This window comes from Lycium ferocissimum, chromosome 6 (assembly GCF_029784015.1).
Source record: "Lycium ferocissimum isolate CSIRO_LF1 chromosome 6, AGI_CSIRO_Lferr_CH_V1, whole genome shotgun sequence".
Lineage (NCBI taxonomy): Eukaryota > Viridiplantae > Streptophyta > Magnoliopsida > Solanales > Solanaceae > Lycium > Lycium ferocissimum.
In genome coordinates this window covers 30,394,123-30,405,121 of record NC_081347.1, presented here as the reverse complement: position 1 = coordinate 30,405,121, position 10,999 = coordinate 30,394,123, and positions in this window count along the sequence as shown.

The window sequence follows — 10,999 nt, the reverse complement described above, 5'->3', positions numbered from 1 at the left end:
TGAATAGAATTAGACTGAGACATGTATTCATAATAAACTAATTTGTCATAGCTGAGGCTCATGGTATATTGAACGAATTATGAAACTATGTCATCTAGAGAATAGAAGCTCTACAACTATTCATAGAACTAAGGCATAATTACTTTCTGAGGCAATTCGTAATAGTCATAAAGAATGAGACGTAGGAAGAATCATAAACATTCCCAAACGTAGAGAGTTACCCTCATATACCTTGGTCTGGCCTTTTTAAGCGTATCAAAATGTTCGTCGCCTCTTTCAATGATAATATATTGCAATATATATCAAGAGGAACCAATATTAGTACTAATGCTCATGTTTTAGTCACTTAGGCATTTTATCAAACACCTTATGGGCGTAAAGCTTCATAGCCCTTATTAATGGTGTTTTCTTTACCCAATTCTCATTCTACTACTTCTAGGTGATTCTACAATCCCAACTAGATGTAACTAATACCATTTCTCATCACCTAAATGATTACAACAATCTTAAGTCGACAACCCAAAACCCTAGCATAGTTCATATGATTCTCTTTATAAAACCCATTTACTATTCTCCCAAGAATTCATCAATTCACAACTATAAATGATTACAGAGTAGAAGCACCACCTTTTTGAAGTTTAATCCTCTTGAATTCAAGTTCTAGGGTTTCTTCACTCGACAATGATGTTCCAATTACAACTCCATCGATTAGTAGGGTTTATTCAAGTTATAAAGGGATTGGAGGCTTGAATCAACCTAGAATCATCACAGAACTTACCTTGGAGGGTTCGTCAAGCTTGGGACTTGTTCTTTCTTTCCTTAGGATGATTTTTTGTGAATAGGGGTGTTAGGGAATGAACCCCAAGCTTAAATATAAGTTAAAATGCGAAAATATGAGGTTTTGACCCGAAAACCCGACCCTTCCGCGTTGGGCCCGCGTCGCACGTCCAATGTGGGACCCTCTGCAGATTTTTGGTCAGAGAGCATGATTTCCCACACTGGGCTCGTGACACAGGACCAGCACACGCTCCCCCACGCACAACGCTTGTCCAACGCAGGTGGCCCGTGTTGGCTTCTGCGCAGTGTTTGATAAAATAGGAATAACTTCTTGTGCAGAGCTCCATTTAGGATCCACAATATACCGTTGGAAAGATATTTCAAAGGGCTACAATTTTCATTTTTTAAGTTTTCTCAAATTCTCAATGGAGTTTCACAAAATTGGGCTGGAAAGCAGACCTACCGTAAACTTCGCCGATTCTATCGAATCTTAGGCACCTCACTATTCGTCTTGATTTCAAACCAACTATTTCCACCCAAACTCGATAGTATTTCACGTGTCTAAAATGTCGTATTAATACTCATTTAACATATCCACACCTATTCTAAATTTACGGGGTGTTACATTGACGCGTGGCCAACGCGTGTGGCCAACGCTGCTCTAAGTGTTTTTGTGACGCTCATATTCTTGCTCCGATCTCCATTTGGCCTGATATTTATATGAATGGAAAGGTATTTCCACACACTATAACTTTCAATGAGGGCACTTGTCCAAATTTCCAATTGATCAAAGGGTTATGATTGCCTGAAGTAGGCCCTTCGACCACTCTTGCAAAAACGTGAAACCTTCTAAATTTCATTTAACTCTCTAAATATGCGTCGTTCCATAGTCTGAGGACCTGAGATATTACATTTGCAATTATTGTCAACTGTTCCCCACCAAGATATGTTGCAAGCGTGGAGAAAAGATTGCAAGAACTCATTATTATTGACACCTTGTAAGTGTTTTCATCTAACTTTAGGCTTTTCATACTTTCTTTTATCCTTATTGTTTTATGCTACAAAAACACTGTAAATACTGTCCATTTTGCAGTGACCAATAAACAAAGTTTCAAGCTCACAATATAGGAAGAGCCACTTATAGAAGATGAAGGTAGGAAACTCTTAAGGGAATTCCAAGAATATCCTATAATTCTTGCAGGATGTATTGGGGCGTCCAAATACGATGGTAAGCTATATAAACAACACTTGATATTTATTTTAATATTTGAACATCCAATAGCTGACTTTTGATTTAATATGAATTTTAACTGATTATATTTTCTCACATTTTAAAATTAGGTGACGTTCAAACATCAACATTTTGCATTTTCTATTATTAGATGTGTTATAAGCTATTACCAATAGTGATTCTCATTACATTGTATTTGTTGACACTTCTCTTACCTGGTAGTAATAACTTTAATAGAGTTTGCTGCTTGTTCTCTAGATATACTAGCTTCAATTGGAAAATTGTACAAGGGTTAATATTCTCCTCAATATGTAATAGCTTGAGTAACAGCTCACACGTATAGTTATAAAATGCAATTAATTTTTGACGTTTCTCTCATGATAAACTTAATAACTTCAACCAATCTATTATTTTGAGTCATTCTTTCTCCCATAAGCTCACTGAATACATTTTATGCTCTCATATTTTGTGCTTTATGTTGCTTAGGTCTGACCTTCTTGGTACTTAGTTTGTTGCTCATCTTCTTATTTTAATTGTGTCCACTGTTATATGGCTTTAAATTATTTAAATTAAGAATAAAAAATAGTTCATGCACTTTGAAATTTAAACTTGTTTTAATAGATATTGACATTTTAGTTAATAATGTCTATAAGAATATAATTCTTGCAGATAGAACTAACTTCATCCGCGTGTAATGTAATTGATGTAGGCATATCATTGACAACAAATTTTAACACAACAATACAGATTGATCCACCTTATCCACAGTGTCAACAACTACAAGCACGGTATTACATTACTCCTCTGTATATTCTAGCTATTTTTCCGTTAGTATTAATATTCTGAACAGTTAAGCCTTTTGTTATGCACAAGGTCGCAGATAACAAAGAAACACTTACCTCTTTCACTATGCAGAGTACATCCAGATCTGGATCTCTTCTTTCTGTTCCAGTGAATGAAAAAGTGGCGCCAATTGTAAAAATTCCATCCTAGGAAGACGTTAGTACATTTTTTATTCATACTTTAATATAAGTATCTACTATGATAATCATTAGTCTCATCTTCCTAACACAGGGACACACATTCACTATCGATGCGAAAATATCCTTGTCAAATGGCCTCAAGTCTTTCTGTGTTTTAATGTGTTCAAACTGTGGACAAGAAGTGTGAAATCGAACTAGGAGAAAAATTTATTATATGAACTGTAATTAGCAAAGTATGTTGGTTCCCAGGTACTTTTGGATATATTTTTATAGACATTTTTACACTAAGTGTCAAACAAAATCTTTTTATTCTCAACAACAAATAGGAAAATTTTATATATATGATACTATAGGTGTCGATTTGATGTGAATCTCGAAGATGTCTCTGTCTCAACAATTGGGATGATTATGGGCAAAGAAGGAGAAAAACTATTATCCCTTACCGCGGAAGAGATTTACGAAAGAATTTCAACTAAAGTACAAATTTTAACAAAATAATTTATACTTAATCACCTCCTAAATAAACTTTCAAAAAATTGAACGAATATATTTTTCCCTTAGAATGAGAACCTGCTAGTGGAAGATTTCCAAAGCAAATTTAGCCAGAAGTTGTTCAGAATTCAAGTAAAGAAGGCATTTGATCGTACTTCCTCCGCAACATCTTCAAAATTGTATATCCTGTCATGCGTTAAAAAGGAAACATTATTCATTTTCTCCCAGCACTAGCCACAACCTTTATCAATATCATCGAAGGCAGCAAAAAGAAAAAGGAACATTTGTCTTCCCATGATAAAGAAACACAGCTACCAACCGAACGAGGTGAATCACTCAAGATGAAACAGAAACTGGAGCCAACAACTCCAGTTAAAAGGAAATGAAGGTCACCAACACATTATTCTTCTCAATCTTTCTATAAATATATATATCACAACTTTCTTTAACAACTATCATCTTCTTTTTCACTTTCCAACATATTCTAGCCAAATTTACTGCTATTTCTTCTATTTTATACAGGTAAACTAACTCTTTTTGACTTTCATGGAACAAAGGTAATTACAATTAAAATTCTTATCATTTCTCACTTGGATGTTTCACCTACTTCATCTCAAGTATATTGGTTCAAAGTTGCGATCTTTGGTTGGTAATCTTTACAAGATTCACTTCTTCATTTACCCTCCTTGAAAATTTATGGTTACCATCTAGACAATACGGTTGGTGATCTTTTATATTTAACATATGAATGAAAGGTAGCTCGTGACTATTCAACAGTTCTATATTTGATTGCTTAATTTTCCCTTCTTCCCAGCAACAACAACTCACTTACATTTTTTACTGAATATCAACAATTATTTTGCAGGAAATAAAGTATTTACTATAACTTGTTGAATTTTTGACTTGTACATAGATTTTCAGTGACCTCTATAGTCATGGAATAAGGTAAGCAAATTTACAATTTCACCTAACTTAACTGCAACTTTGTAGGTTCAACTAATGCTTCTTTGACTGCATAATGTTTTCTTCAACTGGGCTATCAGTAAACCATGTTTCTCACTGATTCACCTGTCGCCTCTCAATCGCCTTAAACTTTATCCTCTCATCTGAAATTTAGTTTCTTCAGTGTTTCTTGTACTTGCCACTGGTGCTTCTTAGTATTTACTACTGCTGCATCTTAGTATTTGGATTTCTAAAAATGTTCTCATCTCTCTTTTGGTTTTGCCAGTTCACGAAAAATTGTCCTGGTTAACTTGCAATTGCAAGTTCATTTTATTATCACATGCGCGCACACACATACATACATACATATATATATATAATATATATTACTGTGTGTGCATTTGAAATGTGGATCATGGGTTGTGGGAGGAAGGGGACAAGATAAGACAAATTGGTGGCGTAGCTGAGAGCTTTAAATGGGAAACGGAAAGGGACTGACTATCCAGTGACTGAACTTCAAAGCATTATAAATAGAGAACAAAAAACAAAGAACCTAATTGTAAAAGCATAAATTAATAGTTCAGTTAAAGGACCTTTATCAAATAATAAATTTACTGACTTGATATTCTCAAGTAGACATACTATTTAATATGTTAAGAGCATGTTTTATTCATCTAATAAGTACATATAGTGAACATATTGTTCCAATTGGTTAAAGCTGGCATGGTTAGGAATCTGAAATTTGAAGCATCATCGTTCACTATACATTTTTGTTGTACTAATTTGTCTAATGTTGTACGTTCTGTGTGTTTCTAGAAAGTGTTTGTACCAATTCAAGATGTTCAAGGTTGATTTACTAACAAAGTGTTCAGAATCCAATAGAAAAAAAAAGGATCTCTACATTTGAAGACATATTTTGTTAAATCCGATTCTCAAATTCAACCAAACAAGAGATCACCCCTCCTTCGTGACTATTTATAATCATGCTATTGAGTTTAATATGCTAGGCATGAACAATAATACCCTTAAACCGAAAATAACTATCTCTATTAAGTGGGAACCCCCTAATGGTAATAGATTCAAGCTAAATACTGATGGAGCTTGTCAAAAAAATCCTGGAATAGGGGGAATAGGAGGAGTATTTAGAGATGGAAGTGGGAATTGGGTAATTGATTTCATGAAAGGATTACCTCACACTACTAATACACTTGCTAAACTAACAGCTATTATGCAGGGACTCAGAATTGTTGTGGATCATAATCTAGCCCCATTAGAAATCAACTCAGACTCAATGGTGGTAATTAGGATGATTAAAGAGGGTCATCTACCTTACATGTCAATCATCTCTGAATGCAGGTGCTTAATGAGAAGGCCGGGTCATCCAAAGCTAAGGCATAGCTTTAGGAAGCAAAACAAGGTGGCAGACTTACTAGCCAAAGAAGGAGGGAAGCAACTTTTGTTTGATGAAATGAAGTTATGTTACACCTCGGACATTTCATATCGTTGGGCTGTGAATAGACTAATGCGAGCTTGAGGTGGACATGAAGTCCTTATGACTTTAAGGAGGAAATTTGGCAGCTTTAAGGTGTATACAACAAGATTTTAAAGTTATATGAATTGGTAAAACTAAGTTCGTCGAAGGAAGTAAAGTATAAGTCATCTTTGGGGAGGCTTTTGCAATTATCGAGGTAACGATTGTTTAGTAATGTCTTGGTAAGGAGTTATAGGGCTCCTTAGACGGTTAATGAAGTGTTAAACAAGTGCCAAGAAGGTTCCGCAAGGATTGGAGGTTGAACGAAGCGGCTAGAGCAAGTTTCGGGAAAATTCATAATTGTGCAACCATTTGTACGGACCGTATAATTTATACGGCCCGTATAATGGTCCATAGAATACTTCCAGTGAAGAGTGACCCCTGGTAGGATTATACGGTCCAATTGTATGGACCGTATAATTTATACGGGCCGTATAATTGGCCGTATAACTGGTTCAGGTCACTTTTTTTCTCTTTCCATATATGTATGACCCTTGTTCCAAATTTTCATTTCCTCACTTCTCCCAAACTCTTGAAAGCTCTAGAACATTCCACACACCATATTAACACAAACCCAAGGGAAATCAAGGATTATTTACCAAGAATCAAGAGAATTAAGTGTGGAGAGGCTCTCTAGGGTTTGTAGAGTTCAAGATTTCTTTGGGTATTGAAGTTGGAGTTCCATTCAAGTGAGATACTTTGATCCAAAGTTCATCCCTACACAATAAAAGGTGAGTTTTACATCTATTTTATGTTAGTAAGAGTATTTGGTTGTGGAGTAACTTGAATGAAGGAAGGAAGAATAATATGAAGATCAAACATAGATTTAATGATATTCTTGAATAGTAACTTGACTTGAGTCATAGTTCTTAATATGCCATGAGTATACTCTTGTTGTAAATGACACTAATGATGTTGAGTGAGTACTATATGAAACGGGATATGATGTGTGTTGTAGCTATGATTATGGATGATTTTGAAAGGGAGTCTTGAGAATTAAACAAAGCTTAATTTTAAGAAATCTATTGATTATGATATTATGGGTGTTGTTATCGATGTTTGAGAATTGTTTAGTATATGGAGAAGGTTGACGACACAAAGGAAATGCTGCCCAATTTTCGTTAGCTCTTAGTCGCTTTAGTTTAGGCTTAAGCATGTTTTAAATGATCTAATTTAGTATGAATTCTCTTGAACGTAGAGTTGCGAGCTTGGAAGGAGAACGTTTAGTCGTCAAGAAGACGTAAAGGTATGTTAAGGCTAGTCCTCTCTCTTTCAAAGGCATGACTCCGATATTATGATTTCCTCGCTATATTTCCATGACCTTCTTACATTCCAACGTTGAAAGTCTAAGATTATTAAGAGTCCCTCATGATCTAGAAACAAGATATGTTCTATGATAATGATGATGATGATGATGATGATGATGATGATCCTGTTTTTCAGAGATTCTGAAGCTTATGAGATGATGCTATTATGAGTTAACAATCTTATTTCAAGAATTCATTGATGTTATTTCTTGTTGTTGTCTCACCTTATAATATTAGCTCCTTTAAGGTGAGACATAGTGATGATGAATGTTCCATAATACAATCTGAGGTCACCGACCTTACGTCACTCTAATGAGATTGTAGCTTTGATTGGGCTCACATGCATGCTTATTTTTATATATGATTATACCGGGCCTAGTTGGCTGGGCAGACACCACTATGCTGGGCGTAAGTGGGCGGCTTATGGATGATGATAGTTACATCGGGCCTAATTGGCCGGGTAGTCTCCACTAGTAGGCAGCGTGAGATGACTATCCCAGACGCGGGATACTATAGACGCGGGCTAGTAATGATATATGACTATATATATATATATATATATATAGATATATATATATATATGTGTGTGTGTGTGTTATGATGTGGTTTTAAAAAGTAAAAGTTAGTGTGCATGGTATCCGCCTTAAGAGGCAATCATATGTGTAGGTTATCTCATGTTCCTTATCTCTTTATTATGTCATTATTCATGTCTTGCATACTCGGTACATTATTCGTATTGACGTCCTTTCTTTTGTGGACGTTGTGCTCATGCCAGCAGGTAGACAGGGAGACGGTCCAGATCCCTAGGAGCATTATCAGCAAATACACATGAGCACTCCACTTCTCTGGAGTTGCAGTTCATTAGTATATTCTTTTGTGCATATATTTAGGGCATGGCGGGGTCTTGTCCCGTCCTTATAATTTTAGTACCCCTGTTAGAGGCTCATAGATACATATGTGGATAGTAGATATCTTATGATTTCTTTAGTGTACGTTTGGTATATTATCTTGTAGCCTCGTGGGCTTGCACATATATATATATATTTTGAGGAGTAATTGAAGATCATTTCATGGTAAGCTTGTTTGAGAATTGTGTTGATCTACGTTGAATATGATGATGAGTATGATGAGTGGTGCTTGGTAGGCTAGCTCCGAGTACCCGTCATGGCCCTCTGGTTGGGTCGTGACATAAGTGGTATCAGAGCAGTTCGTCCTAGGGTGTGTCTACGAGCCGTGTCCGGTAGGGTCTTATTTATAGGTGTAAAGCGCGCCACACTTATAAACAGGAGGTTGCAGGGCATTTAGGAATGATTGACCTTCCTTCTTATCATTGATCGTGTGATAGAGCCATGATATAAGAATTCCCTTTTTCCTTAACCGTGCGCTATGTTTTCAGTGAAGTCTATGAAAGGAAAAGCTACAGCAGCCCAGAAGGGCAAGACAAAGGACGGAAAGAAAGACTGAACGGGAATCACCTATAGATAGGGAGGAGGGCGAGTCCCAGAGTAAGGCCTTATTTCGGTTCTCTCATACTTCGCCCACTCCGGAGAAGCAAAGAGGAGCCTCGACTTTAACTCCAGCACCCCTAGTTCCTCCACTAGATGCCTCAGGCCAGGAGATGAGACAAACCATTCTTTTGTTGACCCAGTTAGTAGCCGCTCAAGCTCAGTAGCAGGGTGCGAGCCATAGTGACAGGGATTGGAGAAAGAGGGTCAGGTCTACAGGGTTTGACCGTGAGTTGAGAGGTTCCCCGAGGCAGCAACTCTCTAGGCACTCAGCCCGTTCAACAGCTAATGTGCCTTTACAGTTTCCTGGACCCAAGGTTGACAAATCCACTTGTTTGGGGCCAGTTCAGAGTTCTAGAGCTTCCAGCTCCCAGACCAGGGGTGATTCAGGCCAGATGGTATTAGCTATACCACGATGTACTCAGTGTGGTAAGCCATATTCTGGACCGATGTTTGTTATCCCTATGCTCGGCCAGGCCATTTCAAGCGCTACTGCCCATCTTTATGTGGTAGGAATAAGGTTTGGCCTATAGGATTAGTAGTTGGCTCTTCATTATCGGTACGCCCTCCGAGGCAAAGTTTGTAGACACCAGCAGGTCGGGGCAGAGGTAGAGGAGGAGCATCAGGTTCCAGTGGTCCTCAGCACCGCCTGTATTCACTAGCGGGACCACAGGATCTTGAGTCTTCCACTGATGCTATCACAGGTATATTATCGGTGTCCTCTTATGACACATATGCATCGATTGATTCGGGGTTTACTTCATTACATATATTACTCCTGATGTTGCCAACCGTATTGGGGTGAAACTTGAGCCAATCAAACATTTTAAGGTGTCTATACCTGTTGGTGATTCAGTGATAGCTAGAAGTATGATTTATGAGTAAGTAGACCTCCGTGAAAGGAGTTGATTGACATAATGCTTAAAAAAAATGGAATTTTAGAAAGGGTGTTCAGGTACAACTTATGAGACAAGCCATATTACGTTACATTCTTTCATAGCTATCGACTGCGTGGTTGAGTTGTATATCATATGTGTTTCTATATGTGGCCTCCTAAGGCATGAGATGTGTTTTCTGGGCTGTGTGCAGGTTTGGGATTGTTATGTTTTCAGAGAAAACTCTGCCGAAATTTTTCCAGGAATCTAAGGGAAATTAGGAAAACTTAGGGTAGGATTATGGCGAGAAGAAAGAAAGGGGCCCATCGAAATGGTTAGAGATGAAGTTAGTAGTCAAATGTGGGATAAATGTAGCAAGTATGTATTATGCTAAAAGAAACGATGGTTAGGTCAGGATAGAATAAGAAGCATAAGAAGGGAAAATGATGTGCTTGGGATAGAAAGAAGTTTTATATATCAAGGAGAATTAAAGAGATAAGCATTCCAGAAGAAGTTGCAAGTTAGAAGAAATTGGTTAGTCCTTTTATGGTTTGGAAGATTGAGTGATGTAATGAACTTGATATATACGTATATGCCGATGCATGTAACACCGATTCAGATTACTAAGTTAGACTTTACACGATGATTATAGCGGGAGAAAAATTTTCATGTCACTATGAGCCAGCCTTATTGACCTCGGTGATACCTCGAGGAAAGAGATCAAAAGAGATGTATTCACAAAGGCTCTTTGCCTAGCAATTGGTTGACATTATGACTGCAGTTGTATTCTGTGTTATAGTTCAAGTTATTTATCCAGGAATCTACTCGAACGGTTACATGACAAAAGCTTGTTATTATTTATATGAAGGGAAGCAGAAACAAGACAAGGTTGATCAATGAAACGAAAGAATGATAAATGACAAAAGTGGTATGTGTGATGTGTGTAGTAGAAAAAAAAAAAAGAAAAAAGAGAGACATGTTGTAAACAGAGAAGGAAGGGAAAAAGTGAGGCAAATAAAGCAAGGTCTACTAGAGCAGAAACCCGATAAACAGAGGGTGGAGGAGAATCGAACCCTGTGGATATTCTAACACTAAGTAGGAATGTTAATAGGTGTCATGGAGTGATTGAAATTTTGAACCATGTTGTAAGAACGGCGTGGCTAATTACATTACGACGGGGAATATGGAACCATTTGTTGAGCAAGATATTTTATGCGTGGAGAGCGAGTTATACAACATCCCTCCAAAGAATTCTAAAAGGACCATGTGCTACCCCATTATTAATATGTTGAGATAGCAGAGTACAATACTCCTATGACAGTGGGAATCTGATCAGAGAAAAGTATGGAAGGATTG